We start from the raw sequence: 20,769 nt of genomic DNA, 5'->3' as shown, positions 1-20,769 counted from the left end.
TCTTCTTTGGGTGCCTGTACCAGTAAAACTTTCAGCAAGAAGGAGCAAAGCAAAAAGTGTGCCTACCACAGGCAGATTGGCAGCCAGGAGAGTTAGTCATCTCCCAGACTCTACCAATCCCATGAATCAACAATCTGAATCAAGCTGGGGAGGCCAGGCATGTCACTCAGATAGAAGGAAACAATGAAAATGAGGAATAAATGTTAACTCTTAGAAACATCAGAATTCAGAATGATTCTTAGAAAAATGTTACAGGGTTTGTGTCAACAATAAGGTCAGGGACAGAACTGTATTTTAAATCTCCAGCGTTTTGGTGTATGGCTATTCATAGCAAAAGCATCTTTGAGGCCATGATGTGGCAAGAATTGTGGTTATCAGAAAAAAAAAAAAATAGGAGGTTTTAGGTTGTACTTAAAATAGAGACCTTCAAAGACCTTTGTTTCGTAGAAAGATACAGAAGAATAAATTCATATTTAGTTCCTTCAAATTAAATTATTTTTTCAACTGGGTGTAACTGAAAGAATTAGGGCAGGCATAGGAATTTTACTTCAACAACTTCATTGCCTCAGAGAGAGCAGATGATGAACTATTTTAGTGAATATATGAAATGATATCTGGCAAGAGAAAAATACTTGATCATCTCACTTCCTTCTAGTTGATGTGCAAGAGTCCCTGCATCCAGATTTACAGCTCTTTGCTTACACATCCATCATTGTTAATATGCCAATACCCTGACGAAGCAAGTCTGGAATTGGCTGCATGAGTCAGTTTTTCCTGGTAGAGAGTGGTTTATTATTCTTGTTGCTGCTGTTGTAGTATTATTTAACATCTGACAATTTGATAATTAACAACAATTATAAATTAGCTTATTACTATAATGACATGGGCCTAAGTAGACATATTGACATAGCTAATTTTTGAGTGTAAAAATTCTGGTTCTAAGTCAGGTGTCTGGAAGTATTTTGTTATTATCACTGTGGTAGAAGATAAAATCTAAGTTCTGAATCAGCCTGCTTTCTTATTCTGTTGCCTGTGACATTGAATGTCATGTTCATATGTTCATATGTTTTAACATTTGCTTCCCTTTGTTAGAATTTCTGGTTAGGTGTGACCCAAAACTCTTAAGTCAGGTGGAGGTGAATTTTAGGCCTGGCTCTGCCATTTAACTTAAATAATAAATTATTAAGTTATTATAACTTAAATAAGTTAATGAATCTTTCCAAATCTGAGCTTTCTCATATATAAAATAAGAATGATAATGCATCTACCTCCTAGGCACCAGTGAAGATTATGTGGAATTGTGTATGTAGTATGTAACATATTTTGTATGTGTGTGGTTAGTTTTTTTTTGTTTTTTTTTTTTTTTTGTTTGTTTGTTTGTTTTTGGAGTTGGTTTTAATTCTTAGCTTTCTCAAATAAGAAAACATGTGGCGGGCACCTGAGGCAGGAGAATGGCGTGAACCCAGGAGGCAGAGCTTGCAGTGAGCCGAGATTGGGCCACTACACTCCAGCCTGGGCGACAGAGCGAGACTCCACCTCAAAAAAAAAAAAAAAAAAGAGAACATGTGAAGTTTGTCTTTCTGTGCCTGGCTTATTTCACTTAACATAATGACCCCCAGTTCCATCCATGTTGATGCAAATGAGAGTATCTCATTCATTTTTATGGCTGAATAGTACTCCATTGTGTACATGTGTCATACATTCTTTATTCATTCGTCTACTGATGGACACATAGGTTGCAGGGGTACATGTGCAGGTTTGTTACATAGCTAAATATGTGTTATGGGCGTTTGTTGTCAGATTATTTCATCACCCAGGTATTAAGCCTAGTACCCATTAGTTATATAGTAATTTCTTAATATATATTATAACATTTGTTAATTATATAAGTTAAAATTTTATAATTAAAATATTTGTTAATTTGATAAATTTTGTATTATAAAATACCTGTATTACATTCAATGCATGGCTATAATTAGTCCATGTTTAAGGACTGACTGACTTTATAGAATTTGGCAATACTGTGTCTCTCAAAGAAAGTTTTCTTAATAAAATAAGCTATTTATCTTTCCAACCCACAGCTCTTCAGGTTCACATCTATTTATTTGCTTTCTCACTGCCCTGACTTCTACCCTTCCCTTTTTGTCTCCCTAGTACCCAAAGTCCTCTTCCCCGCCACCCCCGCCATTCTTCTCCAGGTGAAAGTCTGGTTTAGGAAAAGGGTATGAGAAACTCTTTCATAATAAAGAGTGCATTTGTATTCTTAAAGCATTGCAGCAGAGCTACAGCCCAGTAATATAATTTCAGTATTCAAGCTGTGGGTAAGAGAGGTATTTGCTCAGCCGTAGATTCCTTTCTATGCCTCTGAAATCACTGTCATATTTGTAACCATCTACTGTACAGTCCATATGGCAACCTTTAATTATACCTGTTGGAATAATCCACTTAGCCGAAGTCAAGCATCTTCTGATTATGTGTTCTCTTGTTATTTCCTAGTTGTCATAAATCCTTGGCAGCTGTCATTGGCCAAATTTGGTGTTTCTGATTTTTAGTGGCTGTCATCCTGTCCCAAGTTTCTGTAACACATGCTTCGGCCTTGCCAAACATGCTTTGCTTTAACAGTCAGTCATAATTGGCCAGGCGCAGTGACTCATACCTGCAATCCCAGCACTTTGGGAGGCCAAGGTGGGTGGGTCACAAGGTCAGGAGTTTGAGACCAGCCTGGCCAACGTGGCGAAATCCCATCTCTACTAAAAATACAAAAAAAAAAAAAAAAAAAAAAAATTAGCGGGGAGTGGTGGTGTGTGCCTGTAATCCCAGCTACTCAGGAGGCTGAGTCAGGAGAATCACTTGAACCTGGGAGGCGGAAGTTGCAGTGAGCTGAGATTGTGCCACTGAATTCCAGCCTGGGGGACACAGCAAGACTCCATCTCAAAAAAAAAAACAAAACAAAAATAAAAACAAAAAAAAACCAGTCATAATTTTATGGGCCTTACCTTGGTGGGCCAGTAGTCACATTTTACTGTAGGTTATCTTTACAAGTGACTTCAGCTCCCTCTCCTAGCTTTACCTTTTATTTGTTGAACAAAATTCTATGTAGCATGTCAATCAATAAGCAAAAAAAGATCTCTTAGATTCCACTACCCAAGAATAGGCCATATTTTCAATGGTAGATAAATTTAGTCCAATTTAGTCCAACAGTTATGTTTGAAATGCCAACAATGAATAAATTAATTTAAAATTTATTGAGCACCTACAATGTTATAGTTATTTGCTTGCTAATTTGATTTTATGTGTGTGTATAAGTGTGTGTGTGTGTGAGTGTGTATAATAGAGGCTAGTCTCTTCAAGGTCATACAGCTACTAAGTGGAAAAGCTATGAATTAAATGAAAAGTTTATTGGTTTAGAAGTCCCTGCTTTGTCCCCAAAATAGGTTTTTACTAAGCCTACATTAGATAGAATGAGAAATACGAAAGAGATATATGGGCCAGGCGCGGTGGCTCACACCTGTAATCCAAGCACTTTGGGAGGCTGAGGCGGGCGGATCATGAGGTCAAGAGATTGAGACCGTCTGGGGAATATTGTCACTGAGGTGGAGTAAATTAAGCGTATATAAAAATATGGGTTGAGAAAAGTTATGAGAGCTACTGAGTAAGGTTATGATAGCTGGCCAACATGGTGAAACCCCGTCCCTACTAAAAATACAAAATTTAGTGGGGTGTGGTGATGTGCACTTGTAGTCCCAGCTACTCAGGAGGCTGAGGCGGAAGAATCACTTGAACCCGGAAGGTGGAAGTTGCAGTGAGCCGAGATTGTGCCACTACTCTCCAGCTTGGAGATAGAGTGAGACTCTGTCTCAAAAGAAAAAAAAAAAAAAAAAAAGGAGGTATATGACTATAGCCCTTTTTCTTCATGAGGTTTATAGTCTTCAAGGACAGAGTGACTTTTATGTTTTGCTACCAGAATATTTGAAGTTCTGCAGAGACAAATGTTTATGACATTATTACTTTGGTAAAGTTCAGTAAAGCAAACAAACAAGACAAAAACTTGCCTGCTGAGGGTTGGTTAATCTCTTCTGAAAAAGGTGCACTTTGGTATAATGATTTATAGAAAGCATGTGGACAGTTTACAGCTTTATTTTTAGAATAAAACCTGTAATCCCAGTGCCTGTTCTATGTGTTATACCTGTATTTTCCTGAATTATATGTCGGTGTACCTCCTCTTCATGTAGTGTTTCATCCAAAAGGGTGGCATTTACTGCTAGAATTTGAGATCATGAAAAGGAATGACTTTAGCACAGAAAAAACTAAACCTGTTTTCTGTCAAATCCTAAGAACCCAGAGGCAATGAATGCTACTGTCAAAAATAATTTGAAGAAAGTGTATCTGATAGTATTTTTCAAATTTAGCTACAATTTAGGTTTTACTTTGGGGTATTGCTCTAGTGGAAATTCATTCACGATTGCATACCTTCCTAGAATATACGGATTTTTCTTACTAGTCATTGTAAGGAGTACTTGTTACTGACATTCCACAGAACTTTACAGTCATAGTATTTCATCCGTAATATTATCTTATAGAATATAAAGATTTTTCTGTAAAAATGGAAGTGTCCCCAAGCCTGTGTTTCTAGTCTTGATTCAATCACTAAGTAGCTGTCTGACCTGGTCAAGCCACTTAACCATCTTTCTGGGTCTTCTTTCCTCATTGGTACCATGAAAGGGTCAGAGTGTTTGAACCTTAATGTCTCTTCTTAGTTCCACCATGTTGCTATGCACAACTCTTATCTGCTGCTTACGACTGCTGTATAAAACACTCCAACCACAGTATACCTACAGGCATTCCGTAGGAGGTCTATGAAGCTTTTCACAGTTGCAAAGTCATTTTTCCCCTGTGGAAACTGGACTTCAATACCATTTTGGTTCACCATGTGTTTTCTTACACCTTTAACAAGAATGGGGGCTCCTAAAAGCATAGATGCTCTTTATGACATCAACCACAAAAATGTAGAGGATATATTCAAAATATAACTCCTCTAAAATAAGTAACCATTTATCCAAAAGTTTAGGGGATACATTCAAAATATAATTCCCCTAAAATAAGGAACTATTTATAAACTAACTAATGTAAATCTTTCTGGATCCTAAAATGTATATTGGGTTCCTGGGAATTTGAAATAGCAATTATTTTATAAATCCTTTGTAATAATCAATAGCAAAGTAAGATCATTGATGTGTGTTTACTCCTTGTTGTTTCTTCTTATATGTTTTTCCAGAGGATGAAGTTCAGTACAGTAATAAAGCTGCTAATATATTTGTAGACTTCTAAAGTCTTCAAATATTTATTCTGCCCTGTTGAGTGTCTTGTGGATAGGTAATATTATCTTTAAAGGTGATGCTCAACTCTTGTGCTGTTTTTTGTTTTGTTTTGGTTTAGTTTGGTTTTCTTCTTGAAACAGAATCTCAGTCATTCTGTTGCCCAGGCTGGAGTGCAATGGTGCGATCTTGGCTCACTGCAACCTCTGCCTCCTAGGTTCAAGCCATTCTCCTGCTTCTGACTCCCAAGTAGCTGGGATTACAGGCGCGTGTCACAATGCCAATCTAACTTGTATTTTTAGTAGAAACATGGTGTCACCATGTTAGCCGGGCTGGCCTCAAACTCCTTACCTCAAGTGATCTGCCTGCCTCAGCCCCCCAAAGTGCTGGGATTACAGACATGAGACACCACACCTGGCCTGTGCTGTACTATTTTTTTATCCTGTGGTTACATATGTTATGCAGTAAAAATGTTTTCATGCTACACATTAAGTATAAAACTCTTCAAGCAAGACTGCTATACAGATTATGATGGTATACATGAATTGCTTTTTTTTTTCTTCCTCCCCAAAGCATAGGTTAGGCATATTTACTGTCTTTGCCAGGACTTTTCTCACATTTTAAGGCATCTGAATATGTAGATTTCCTTCCTTTTCAACACGTACATTGGAAGATGAACATATTTAGGATAAGCCAAAAGAAAAAATGCTGCATAAAGCTGTGTTGAAGGAAGTTATTCTGGCAGTTTTAGGGTTGAAATTCACAATCCATTACAAGTATGGAAGCTGTAGACCCTTGGATGAGGCTCTACAAAGATTGGGATTTGTAGAAATTTGATGGGTCCAAACTCTGCAATTACTTTAAAGAAATCTACGCTTTCTGCAATTAAAAATGTGTAATTAAAACTCATCCAATATGTGTGTTTTTGTGTGTGCGTGTAATTCATAACCACAAATATGCATCTACTATGTGAAAAATCTCTTAAGGGATACGAATATATGCTGAAATAATTCAGCTAGTGTAAAGAGGAAAGGAAAAATAATTTATATTACTGGAGGAAGGCAGTCAGATGAATATAAATGGGGAAGCACCATCCCCAGCAGAGATAATAGGTTGAGAAAGGGCTATAAATAGGGAAAATCTGGGTGTGTATGGAAAAAGTGACTTCAACATATGATTAATTAGAGGTGGTGGGGAAAACAAAGAAATATCAATGCGCAGTAAGTTAAAAAAGTGGAAGGGTGGTGGGTAGAGGAGCAAAGTAAGTGAAGGTTATTGAATGCCCAGAAAAAATAATTAAACTCTTAGGTCATACCCTTATCCAACATTCTGAATTAGTTTCTTCTACTCAGCTTTTCTGGGGATGGTTAGGGCTTCTACAGATAGGAAGTAGAATGCTATGAAAAGAAGGTACACTTATGAAGAAAGGTTTCTGAAAACAAACCAGAAAATGAATTTGCTAGGGGAGTTCCCCAGTGGCAGAGAGTTTATACCATGAGTCGGCCTTTCTCTCTGCAGTTCCAGGAATTCCATCTGCAGAAGGTGAGTGACAGGCCAGTGGTGCTGGTAAAGTCTGTGCTGAGGCAGTAGGAGAGCTGATGTCAATGACAAGGCAACCCGTGACTGCAGCCCTGACACCTGTCTGGGGAATTTAGACATTAGTGACAATGCTTGACCTGCCATGCAAATCTGGAGCTATGCCGTTGAATTATTTCCCTTGATTGGGAGTGGAAATGGAAAGTTTTGGGGACCAGGAAGAAGGCAGTTTGTAATGTGTGGATTTTTAGCCTAGCAAGCTGGACGTTCTACCTTCACCAGAGTACTTTTAATTCATTCTCTTCTGAAGAAAGAGGCAAAGATGAAGGTTGTCTAGGTAGGAGGAATCTCAATATTTTTCTTCATTAGGACAGTTATAATGTTGAGACCAAAAAATGTAAGTAAAGATAATTAACAAAGGGCAGTCTACTTCCTTTGGAGTCTATAAATTCCTCAACTACTTAGAAATGCTACTGTGTCTCACCCTGACATTTGATCTTTGTACTTCAGATAGGATTTGACAGTACATTTAAGTTCTCAGCGGACTCAGGTTTCCAGATGACTTTTTTTGTTAACTCCTGATTGAGCCTTTGTTCTCCTCCACATGATTCTTTGCCAGCTCGTTTGAAGTGTTTGTTCCTGGGGGAAACACAACAAATATGTGAGATCATTTTCTTTCTATTAGGTAAGGTCTTTAGAGTTTGGGATTTCAAGTATTCAGTGTTTCATGCTTTCAGTGTTCTTTTAGAAATCTGTATATATCCCTACATTTTTCAGAGGCAGTAATCCAGAGGATCTGATATGGTTTGGCTGTATCCCCCACCCAAATCTCACCTCACATTGTCATCCCTGTTATCCCTATGTGTCAAGGGCAGGACCAGGTGGAGGTAATTGAATCACAGGGGGTGGTTCCCCCCATGCTGTTCTCATGATAGTGAGTTCTCACAAAATCTGATGGTGTTATAAGCATCTGGCATTTCCCCTGCTTGCAATCACTTTATTCTGCCACCCCGTGAAGAAGATTCCTGCTTCTCCTTTGCCTTCCACCATGGTTGTAAGTTTCCTGAGGCCTCCCAGCCTTGAACTATGAGTCAATTAAACCTCTCTTCTTTATAAGTTACCCAGTCTTGGGTACTTCTTCATAGCGGTATGAGAATGGACCAACACAGGATCAAATCTGGCTTATATAAATCTGGAATGAAGAGTAATAAAACCAAACAGATGCTAATAATATGACACCACCTCTTTTCTCCCATCCAAGATGTGATTCTCTAGATTTTCCAGTCTGATGATGTTGTGGAGCTCACAGTTGATCTGTATCTTCTTGATATAAGCCCTATGTGGTTGAGCTTGGGGTTTATAACAGAAGAGCAAAAAATGGGATCCCTTTCATCAGAATTCCCCTCCCTGCCCCCACACTTTGTAGCAATTCCCCGTTTGTCACTTTCAACTCTTTGTTAATCTAATTTTTTGTATGTCTACCCAACAAAATCATAAGCTTATTTGGGGACTGTGGTTTTGTTATACATATATCATCTCCCAAGATACTAGAATAGCTTAAGTACCCAATTATTATTAAGTGCCTGTTTACTGTTGGATTTTCTTGAAAACTTATATAGAATACCTTCATTTTCTTCTCACTTTGGTCTGTAAACAATGTGGAAGTAGTGAAGAAGACACAAGGTCACTTTAGACATGTTTGTCACTCTCACTTTTATCCTCTCCCTTCCATCGTGAAGTCTCCTACTTGCCATCTTTCCTCTAAAGATCCTCAGTCCCTGAGAAGCAAGAGCTACTGAAGATTATATCCTAATAAGCTTCTAAAACTCAAAACTTTTCGTAGGAAAGAACATAAGGGCTTAATTCCTTTCTCTTTGACAATTTGGCCCAATTGGATGCTCAGGTGTAATATGCTATTATTAGCCCTGAGATGAAAATTTCAGGGTCAAAATACTTAGTAAAACACTTAACATTTGTTAAATTTTTAAACTACAGAGTATTTAATGTGTAAATATTTACTGCACTGAGTGGCTTATATGTATTGTTACCTTTAATTCTCATTATAATGATGTATTAGCTATTGCATAGGTATTTTTACTATTATCCTTGTTTTTATATATATATATATATCTCCATATGTGTGTGTGTATATATGTGTGTGTGTGTGTGTGTGTGTATATATATATATATATGGAGAGTGAGGCTTAAAGAGGTCAAGTAGGTAGGCCAGGCGCGGTGGCTCATGCCTGTAATCCCAGCACTTTGGGAGGCCGAGACGGGCGGATCACGAAAAGGTCAGGAGATCGAGACCATCCTGGCTAACACGGTGAAACCCCATCTCTACTAAAAATACAAAAATTAGCCAGGCGCGGTGGCCAGCGCCTGTAGTCCCAGCTACATGGGAGGCTGAGGCAGGAGAATGGCGTGAACCTGAGAGGCGGAGCTTGCAGTGAGTGGAGATCGCACCACTGCACTCCAGCCTGGGCGACAGAGCCAGACTCTGTCTCAACAAAAAAAAGGTCAAGTAACTTGCCAGTGTCTACTAGCTCTTAGACAGTAAATTTAGCATTCAAATTCATGCTTAAATTCTACCCTTTATGACCTCCATCTTACATAAACCTTAACTCTAGGAAAAATTGACCTGTCTTGTACTAATTGTCATATATTTGGTAGGAGAGGCAAGGAGACATTTTTCTCATCACATTCTTTCAGTATGTGTTGGGATATATTTCAGAGGTTGGAATTTCCATCAAGTGCGCATGTACACCTCTTAGAATTGTCACTTTGGGTTATGACAACTAGGATGCATTTTTTTTTAAAGAAATGTATTTTATATATTATATGTATTATATACTGTATTCTTACAATAAAGTGAGCTAAAGAAAAGAAAATGTTATTAAAAAATGTTAAGAAAGAGAAAATATATTTACTGTTATTACATGCAAGTGGATCATCATAAAGGTCTTCAGCCTCATTGTCTTCATGTTGAGCAGGTTGAGGAGGAGGAAGAGAGAAGTTAGTCTTGCTGTCTCAGGCTTGTCAGAGGTGGAAGATATGGAGGAGGAGGAAGAGAGAAGTTAGTCTTGCTGTCTCAGGCATGTCAGAGGTGGAAGATATGGAGGAGGTGGAAGGAGAGGTGAGGGAGGCAGATATATTCAGTGTGAGCTTTATTGAAAAAAATACACATACGAGTGGACCTATAGAGCTCAAATGCATGTTATTCAGGGGTCGACTGTACCTCGATGGTAACATCACTGCCATTACCATTTTCTGAGTCGGTGGTATAAATGGCATTTTTCTAGGTGATCGTTATACATGTGTATCATGTATATCATCAGGTATAGTCCTGTAATAGCTTCCACCTTTCTGCATAAAAGTCTTCACAAAGCTAAATTGAGAGTTATAGTAACTGTAATTATGGAAGGTAATCACAACAGAAAATATGTTTTATGAAATATAACTTTTACAAGTTGTTTTACAGTTTATATTATATGAAATAACAAAATTATAGGCTTCGTTATTCTGAACATTAATTTGCATTAGCCAAACAGGAGATTTATTTTAGGCATATTTGTATCTGTATACTCTTTCTATTATCTATATACACCAATAAACATTTACAAACATTTAAACATTAGAATTTTTGTCTCAATTGAATGAAGCTTTCAAAGATGCTTTTTCTTTTTTTCTTGGAATCCTGTTGAATTTCCTTGAAAAGTAAATAAGAGTTCACACCTTCTCAGAGTTTGGTCTGAGGTGTTTTGATAATGTTAACATGACCATCAAAGTAATACCGACTCTTAAAATACCCATATTTACTTAACTATCATAGTATTTCTAAGAACCCTATTATATACACCCTTCTTATTTTATGCTCATGTTGTAAATAGACATGCATGATGCTGGGCTGTCATAGAGAAACCGTCCATATTCACTGCTTAAAGAAGTGAGTGTGAGTTTGAGAAGTGAGTCTGTGATGTATGTTTAGTCTGTAATAACAATTCTATTAATTCAATGCTGTTTTAAACATGCACTCACATCCTGTCATCAGTAAAACCAAGTGTCAGTTATCCACACAATTAATCAAGTTCTCACTCAGGCTTTCTAGTAATTCAACTAGCTTCCCATTTCCTTATTTCTTCTAGTTGATATAGTCACTTTTCCATCTGTAAAGCCAGTATAGGATATTTTAATTATTTAGTTACCAATGTTTTTATTAGGCACTGTTTTAGGCATTGGTGGTATTAAAGTGAAAAAGACAGATAAGTTCCTCTTTCCATGTGAACTAGAGTTTACATTGCAGTTGTACTAGTAAACAAGTAAAAACTCTACGTAAGGCAGTTTGATAAATGATGAATGTCCCGAGGAATATGAATCAGAACAATGTGGTAGTGGGGTGGTATAGGCATACTATTTACTTAGGGAGACTTTTCTAGTTGGTGACTTGAACTTAGACATGGATGAGAAGTAGCTAGTCACAAGAATATCTATAACGAGATTGTTATAAATAGTAAAGATAGATAGATACATAGACAGATAGATAGATGGCAAAAACCCTAAAGTATGTATGAATGAGCTTGGCATATTTGAAAAATAGATTGACTAGTAGAGAGTGGATATTTGTAAAGATTTATTACTAATGATAGATCTTTAGATATCCACATAGCTTTAAGGGAGCAGCAAATTTAACTTAAGGTTAGTAAAATGTTCAGTACCAGCAGGATATCCCTATAAGATTTTTTTAGGACTATAGGAATTGGATGAATGGTATATTGGATCAACAACATGCCAATTAAATTTGTTGTATGGTCTGTTTTATTTAATCTCTAATTCATATGTTTATAATGTATAATTATAACTTCCTGCTTATACAGAATGGTTACCCATTTAGTACTTTATCTGTTCAACAACCATTTACTAATGTTCTATCGTATGCAAGATAGAGTACTAGGGACTGAGTATACAAAAATAAATAAGACTGCTCAGTCATGAAAACATGTACAAAAAAGTAGATGACACAGGATTTAAGTATATTTAGTGGGAAATATACTTTCTCAATGTAAGCATATAAAATTATACAGTGGAATTTCAGATGAGAGTGGCATTGATAGATATAAGTAGGCATAGCTGATGCAGAGAATGTTAAAATATAATTTTGCAGGTCTAAAAAACCATTTGACATTTACTTGTAATTCTGGATTAATGCTTATGTGATGATCTCTGACACGGTGGAAAAGTTTATAAATTTAAATTAATGGAAATTGCTGTTGATGAAACCCTCTAGAGGATAACACATTTCTGATATGCCTATAGGGCCCCATATTTAAGCTAAACTCCTGCCCAAGATGCAAGATGATGAAGTCCTTTATTTCAGCCATCAGACCTATTAAAACCATCAGTATCCCCGTGGGTCGACAAGTCAGGCTACAATACAACATCCTCAATCTGACAAGAAAATCAACTGATTTCCTGAATTTATATGAGCTAATTCCTATATGTATGACAGCCAAAAAAGTTCCAAAAAGAAAACAAATTCTGCATTAGTCTGAGATTTTGAGGTTAGGAGCCTCCATTCACACGTTTATCGGCTCAGCCCCCATATGGAACTATCCAAGGTTCTGAACATGCTCTGCAACTCCGTCCACTTAGTCTCTGGGCTTGACCTATTTTCTCCATCGTTGTTTCTTATCTTTGCCTTTTATTGTCTACCCATACTGCCTGCTCTGATTGCTCTTTGTATGATCTCATCAATCATATGTGACAAATTTTTGTCCCGACTCTTGCTATGCCCTACATTCTAACCTAGTACATTCTTCAACTCATGTTTAGCCAAATTTCAATTACAATTTGTACCTACAGCTTCCCCAACAAGTGCCTTGACTCCCAACTTTGTTTCTTGAAACAGTGAGATCATTGATTTTATCTCTAATTGTAAAGTAATTAAAAACAATTTTGTTTCAGTCCACAAATATATAAATATTCTAAAAAAGCCTTTAATTCATTTAATAATCTATAAAAATAAACTGAAAAATCAAGCATGGTCTTCTTCATCATTTTCCTCTTTTTCATTGTGGCCTTCTCTCTCCTCCCACTTCCCCTTCCTCCTCATCATCATTATAAATTCAATGAGTCAGACTGGTTTAATTGAAATTCTTCATTTAAAAAGTAGGATCTTGGTAAAATGTAGGTTCAAAGACAATTTTACAATAGTTTAACCTTAGTAGATGAAAAATGGCAAAATTACAAACAACTCCTGTGAACATATTGTCTTTGAAATTGGTAAAATAAATAAAATTGAGATCACTTCTTACTACATATCTCCAGTTTATTTTAGGATGTATCTCTTCCTTTCTGACTGGAGGACTCAAAATACATTTAGAGAGTTGGAGCTGGTGTTGACAGTCAATGATTAGGGCAAAGGCATGTACTTCACCTCTGTATTTCTCCCTAATTTCATCCATTGTAATTTCAGAAGAATGGCATGCCTGAATTGGTTATGAATGTGAACTTTTGAATAAACAGTTTAGATTTTTATCTTAGGTCCACCAATTCCTAACCATGTAATCTCGGGTAAACCTTTAACTCTATGGATCTGTATTTTTTAATCTGCTGAGAATATTAAAACATCCTCACACTGAAGATTGCTGCCAGAATTATGTGAGATAATGCATACCCAAAGTTTAGGGCAGAAACTGAAAGCTAGTCAACATTTAAAAAATGCGAATTATTGTCATTAACCTATCCTTTCTGTGCTTCACCTCTCCATACATTTTAAGATACTCTGGTCATTATGAGTGCTTGCCACAAGTATATAGGAGATAAAAGATTTATTTTCCCACCCATTATTAGGTTCATGGCTGAGGTATCCTATAATAAGAGATTAACAGGAAAAAAGCATACAAATTAATATAATTTTTATGTGACATTGGAGCCTTTGAAGGGAAGACCCAAAGAAATAGGGAATCTTGTGTATTTTAGACTTTGGTTTGATAAAGAGTGGACAGTCTTGGTGAAGTATGGCTGGACAAAAGTGGGGCATGGCCTGATGGTAATAAGCTGGGGGAAACTTAGCAAGACCTATTGTTCAGATTCTTCTTGGTGTCTTGGTGTCTTCAGCTGCTTTTCTCTAGTTCTAGAGATAATATCTCTTGAATGAAGGTCTTATGATTTGCTTTAAGTGAAAGTCAGAGAATTATTTTATGGTCTGCTTCAGGGGAGAAGAGTGAGAGAAATTCAAATAGATCTTCCTGCTTCTGCTGCTTTCTCAAATGCCAAGTTGCTGTATTTTGGGTTAGTATGTCCTGAACCCCATCAGGTACTTGACATTTCATGAAGGTAAGTTGATCACTCTTTCATCCATGGCACCCATTAATGTCTCAATTTGAAATGTTGTGAGCTCTGAAAAAAGACAAGGAAGGTAGTACTTATCCACTCATGAACAAACGTTCTTAACTCACTATTAACCACTGATTACAATTGATCTATTGGCCATGGTATTGTTGTGAACTTTGAAATACATTGTATTAACATTTCTATTAAAATGGTGGTTGAAATTCTGTAGGCAGATAATGCAGTGTTAACATAATAAATAAAATAATGATAGTGAAGTTGTAAAAGTAAGAAGGTTCAATGTGCTTGAAAGTCACAGAATTTTGAAAAGTGCAAGAGATAAGAAAAACTGATGAACAAAATGTGACAACTTGAGACTGGCTATGCATACAGAAATGAACCATGACTTTTAAGCTAGTAATTGTTAGCGTGTACAGCCTACAGAAATGTAAATATGGCGAACACAGGTACCTTTCTAATTTAAATACCTATCAAAGCTTCTATTTGGAAGAAAACTAGATTTATACTTTGTGACATGCTCAAAATCCTTGTCTTCTCCAACACCATCTCCAGTAAAATACTCCTAGCTTAAAATATATTAAAGTGGATATCTCTAAAGTTATGTTCTTTTGGAATTAAACAAAAGAGACTATGGTTTTCCAGGCACTATTGTAGATGTCATTTTATAGTAAGACAGATAAGGCAGTCAACATACAGAGGTTTTGTTTTATGGCCAGAACTAACATTTATTCAATCAATGAGAGAGATCAATTAGAGCAGCATTACTTCTACAGTGTGAAAATTTCAGAGCCCCTGAAATAGAACATTATTGTTAAATTATCAAATATGTTACAGTTGTTGCTAGTGTAAAGACCCTTTGTCTTTATCAGCTCAGGGAAGAAAAAAGCCAAATGGTGACTATTTTATCACCAGATTCATAACTAAGTTACCAAAAGACTGAAACTAATTAGGTCTGATTTTCAAACTAAGCAATAACACTTAAAGCATATTTGAATATACAGATGTTTGGATCACTGATATCCTTAGAATCCTATAGTCTATGCTGATTTTAAAGTTGAGATTAGTTTGTTCTTCTATACCCAGAGAAGCATAGCTCTAAAGGGAAGGTGTTCTGGGGAAAGAAAAGAAAAAAAATGACATTTTCATCATCATACTGAAAAGGTGCCAACAAATCCTAAGTAATTTTGTGTTGATTATACTAAATTAGAATAGTGATGGCTATAATCATTTGATCCCTGAGGCATTAATGAAAATTCAGCATTATTTTGTGTGGAATATGTATTATTACCCTTGAGCTTAGGAATGATTATTAGTAAGTCTGATTAAATCTGGAAGCAGTGACACAAGCTATCTTTAACCCACTAATGACAGGGCCATATTGTAATTTTATGATGAATGAATACAGTTTAGCATTTTTAGCACTTGGTGGGGAAAATAAGAAGTCTGCATTCATTTTCTTGATTAGACTGCAAAGTAGTACAGAGAAGCTCATGAGAAATTCTTCGTAATGAAATAGCGTTTCTGCTGATGGATTAACCTATCATAGCTTCCAAAATTTACAGGACTGGTTATCTTTGTGTGATCAAAGATATTATTCAGCAACATTCTGGAGATCATGAATTCCTAGATACAGAAGTACAAAGAATAAAAATACTACCATGTTGCATGCATGTATGCATGTATTACTCTTATTTTTTTTTTTTTTTTTTTTGAGATGGAGTCTTGCTTTGTCACCCAGGCTGGAGTACAGTGGGATGGTCTCAGCTAACTGTAACCTCCACCTCCCAGGTTCAAGTGATTTTCCTGCTTCAGGCTCCCAAGTAGCTGAGACTACAGGCACATGCTACAATGCCTGACTAATTTTTTTGTATTTTTAGTAGAGATGGGGTTTCACCATGTTGGCCAGAATAGTCTCAATCTCTTGACATTGTGATCCACCCACCTCAGCCTCCCAAAGTGCTGGAATTACAGGCGTGAGCCACCGCACCCGGCAGTATTACCCTTATCTTTTTAAATGCTTCCACATTTACTTTATGGTGTTCTCATCATAGTAACTTAAGTGAGTTAGACTTTTTACCACTTGTTCTATCAGTAAGAAAACTAAAGCACAATCCAGTGGAGGTATTTGCCTAAAATCACACAGGTTGTCAGAAATACCAGTATTGGAACCCCAGTGTCTTGTTTTCAAGCCTAATATATTTTTGGGGCCTCAGTTTAGTCATTAATTTTATAATTACAGACAATATTTTTGCTAACATCTTGAATTCTTTCTTTTTAAAAAGATGTCTATTCTGTATTCATAGAAAATATTAGAGATTCTTACTGATCAAATGGATCACAGCAATTATTTAATTTTAATTTTCAGTGGTAGGTAATGGAGCTCAGAACACACCAACTCAAAATTTGGCATTTGAGGAATCAGCAGAAGGAGGCCATAGAAACTAGAAAGAAATCCACTTGCCCCTTCTTCCCTGAAGCAGCCACGGAAGCTAACTGACTTTTCCCAGAAAATAGGTCATAAGACCATCATATCAGAGCAATTCTTCTTGTACCTGGAGGAAAAGAATGTCCTTATCTCTGAAGACATAGGGACACTGAAAATAATCTGAACAAGTAGGCCTTGCCGAATTCCCCCCAGTTTATTAACATTAGATTGTACTCTTTTGTCCTCCAATTAGACTTCTGCACGGCTGTCCACTCTTCATCAAACCTAAGCATAAAAATACCCAGATTTCCCTGTTTCTTCAGGTCTTCATTTCTGAAGCCTCTTGTGTATAAGTTTTATGTAAGTAAATATATGCTTCTATATGAATTAATATAAATTTTACTTAATATAAATTTATATAAATAAATTTAATATTTTATAATTATAAAATTATAAAAATAATAATTTAAAATAATATATAAATTTATTATAAATTTATATATAAATTTTAATATAAAATATACTTAATTTTGCTTAATATAAATTTACTTAATATAAATTATTAAGTAGATTTGTTTTATCTTATAAATCTGTCTTTATTACAGAAGCCTTATCCAGGAACCTTGTGATGTGTGAGGAATCTTTCTCCCCTATGTAGGCAAAATTGTTTCTAAAATCCCCATATAATTTAGGACAAGTTCTGATCCTTGCATAGTAGCATCCGACACTCAGTACTAGCTTGATAAATCTTAGTTCCTTTTCTCCTAATTCCCATCCCAAATGCTGTGACCCTCTCTGCACTCAAAAGAAGAAATCTTTAAAATTCTTAGTTGATCTGAAATTTGTGTTGATGGCCTACATTATTTTATTGTTAAAACTATGTTTACAGGTGACTAGTCAGTAACAAAACATAAAAATTAGTGAAAGTACAGCCAAACCCTGTTTTAAATGCTAGATGGAGTTAGTGGTTTTCTTCCATCAAAGCCACAATATTTCTACTTGAAACAGGCGGGGCACGGTGGCTCACGCCTGTAATCTCAGCACTTTGGGAGGCCGAAGCAGGTGGATCACCTGAGGTCAGGAGTTTGAAACCATCCTGACCAACATGGAGAAACCCTGTCTCTACTAAAAATACAAAAAATTAGCCAGGTGTGTTGGCACATGCCTGTAATCCCAGCTACTCAGGAGGCTGAGGCAGGAGAATCTCTTGAACCTGGGAGGCAGAGGTTGCAGTGAACCAAGATTGTACCATTGTAATCCAGCCTGGGCAACAAAAGTGAAACTCCATAAAATAAAATAAAATAACAAAATAAAATAAAATAAAATAAAATAAAATATAATAAATCTTTGTAACTGAATGGCATCCCATTTACTTAGCATCATAATGGCATTCTGTTGAATAGCTTAACTGTAGGGCAGTCGGAACTAAACACTCAAAGTTACGGAGTCCTGCAGGCCCTGCTTGGCATGTAACAGATTAGGTTGCTTGGAGAAGATAAATCCAGAAATTAATCATTTTAATAAAGCAAAACACATGATATAAAGAGTATGGATAAGAAGCTATGAAAGTGCCTAGGATAGACCAAAAGAAAGGTATCCTGGGATAGGGAAGGGGACATTTGAACATCAAATTAAGCATAGTCATGAACTTTGGAATTTTTCTTGGCATTTTGTTCCCTTTCCCTGCAAATGTTAAATCAATTGTCAATCAATTGTCAATTTTGCCTTTAACCATTTCTCTTCTTTGTATCTTTCTCCACACTATCACTGACCTGGGGGAGCTCTTACCATCTTTACTTGTAATAAGCTAGTTTATTCACTATTTCTATTTCCAGGCATATCACTCTGAAAATCATCATCCAGATTATTTAAAACCTTAAATCTAATCACATCTCCCACTTGCTTGAAACCCTTCAAAGTCTCCTAATTGCCTACAAGATAAGATCTAAACTTAACGGTTCTCTATGGTCTGGCTTCTCCTTACCTGTGAAGCGTCCACTCATGATGAGCCATTCTGTGATGGTGCTTTAGGCTGTAAAAATTGTTTGTGGTTTCAAAAACATTGCATTTCATTTCATGCCTCCATACCTTTTCCTCTTCTTGTAATGCCTTTTCATATTCATCTCCGACAGGGTAAGTTCTGCACATAATTCAGTGTCCCTTTTCCAGTTTGATGTTGTAGCTCTTCCACTGGATCAGGTACATCTGTGTGTACTTCATCTTATCCATCCTGTTAAAGAAAAAATTATAGAGGGACAATTGTTAAAGCATGGTAGGGAAAGTTTATTCAGGACCATCATGATAAATATATGGGCCACTGCAATGGAATTGTTTGCAATGTAGGACAGAGATTGGGCTCAACTTTGTATATAGCATGAACAAGTGAGAATTTTTAACCAAGGAACAGCGTAGAGGTCAGCAGACAGACAATGACTAAGAGGTAACATCAGGAGTAAGGGGAATTCTGGCTAAACTGACCTAACAGAATTCTTGCTGAAGACAAACTAGCGTGATCAGGTGTCACCTGGGAGTTGGGGGAGAATGAAAAATTAATCAGGTATCAAGAGTAAACAGATACCTAAAGTGGGGGAGTTCTTATTAAATTGACTTAGCAGACTTCTTGCTAAAACCAGATTTTACAAGGAAGTGCGCAGATGAGCCTAGGAGAAGGTAGAGCGGCCTGACTAAAGTTTTGATCAAGTAAAAAAGTCTTTATCAATCTTGGTATTTCCCATTAAGCACAATGCTGGGCACATAATAGTTGCTCAACAAATGTTGGCTGATTTGATTATAAGAATAACATGGATAGATTATCCTTTGCAACCTATAAGTTTTTTAAAAGTTTATTTTTAATTATTATGAATACATTCCAGTTGTACATATGTATGGGGTATATGTGATATTTTGATACAAACATGCCATGTGTAATGATCAAATCAGGGTAATTGGGGTATCCATCACCTCAAGCATTTATCAATTTTTTGTGTTATGAACATTCCAATTCCGCTCTTTTAGTTATTTTGAAATATACAAATCAATTATTGTTAACTATTGTTGCCCTGCAGTTGCTACTGAATGCTAGATCTTATTCCTTCTATCTAACTGTGTTTTTGTACCTTTTTTTTTTTAAATTTATTTATTATTATTATACTTTAAGTTGTAGGGTACATGTGCATAACGTGCAGGTTTGTTACATATGTATACTTGTGCCATGTTGGTGTGCTGCACCCATCAACTCGTCATTTACATCAGGTATAACTCCCAATGCAATCCCTCCCCCCTCCCCCCTCCCCATGATAGGCCCCTGTGTGTGATGTTCCCCTTCCTGAGTCCAAGTGATCTCATTGTTCAGTTCCCACCTATGAGTGAGAACATGCGGTGTTTTGTACCTTTTAACAGTCCCCTTTTTATGCTCTTCTCCCCCACTACCCATCCCAGCCTCTGGTAGCCATCATTCTACTCTCCATCTCCGTGAGTTCAGTATTATTTTTAGCTCCCACATATTGGTGAGAACATGCAGTATTTGTATTTCTGTGCCTGGTTTATTTCTTAATATAATGTCCTTCATTCCATTATTTCTTAACATAATGTGCTTTAATTCCATGTACGTTATTCCAAATGACAGAATTTCATTTTCTTTTTTTTTTTTTTTTTTTTTTGAGACAGAGTCTTGCTCTGTCGCCCAGGCTGGAGTGCAGTGGCCAGATCTCAGCTCACTACAAGCTCTGCCTCCCGGGTTCACGCCATTCTCCTGCCTCAGCCTCCCGAGTAGCTGGGACTGCAGGCGCCCGCCACCTCGCCCGGCTAGTTTTTTGTATTTTTTAGTAGAGACGGGGTTTCACCGTGTTAGCCAGGATGGTCTCGATCTTCTGACCTCGTGATCCGCCCGTCTCGGCCTCCCAAAGTGCTGGGATTACAGGCTTGAGCCACCGCGCCCGGCCCAGAATTTCATTTTCTTAATAGCTGAATAGTATTTCATTTTGTATATGTACTTAATTTTCTTTATCCATTCATCTACTGATGGATTCTTGGGTTGATTTCATATCTTGTCTGTTGTAAATAGTGCTGCAGTAAACATGGGAGTGCACATATCTCTTTGATATACTGATTTCCTTTCTTTTGGGTATATACCCAGAAGTGGCA

At 36.7% G+C, this 20,769-nt stretch overlaps 2 protein-coding genes across 2 annotated transcripts in view; one reads left to right on the top strand and one right to left on the bottom strand.

The window, feature by feature from the left end:
- SNW1 (SNW domain containing 1) overlaps window positions 1-7,766 on the bottom strand; it is a 1,184,582-nt gene extending 1,176,816 nt beyond the window's left edge. The window contains exon 1 of the mRNA XM_050798773.1: window positions 7,763-7,766. The gene's annotated coding sequence lies outside the window, so the exon portion shown is untranslated. The remainder of the gene's footprint in view (window positions 1-7,762) is intronic.
- The window catches only part of LOC126959123 (neurexin-3), a 792,314-nt gene that overhangs the window by 653,444 nt on the left and 118,101 nt on the right, over window positions 1-20,769 (top strand). The window lies entirely within an intron of this gene.

Source organism: Macaca thibetana, chromosome 7, assembly GCF_024542745.1.
Source record: "Macaca thibetana thibetana isolate TM-01 chromosome 7, ASM2454274v1, whole genome shotgun sequence".
Taxonomy (NCBI): domain Eukaryota; kingdom Metazoa; phylum Chordata; class Mammalia; order Primates; family Cercopithecidae; genus Macaca; species Macaca thibetana.
Note: the sequence above shows the minus strand (reverse complement) of the source record. Positions and strands in the feature narration are given on the sequence as shown.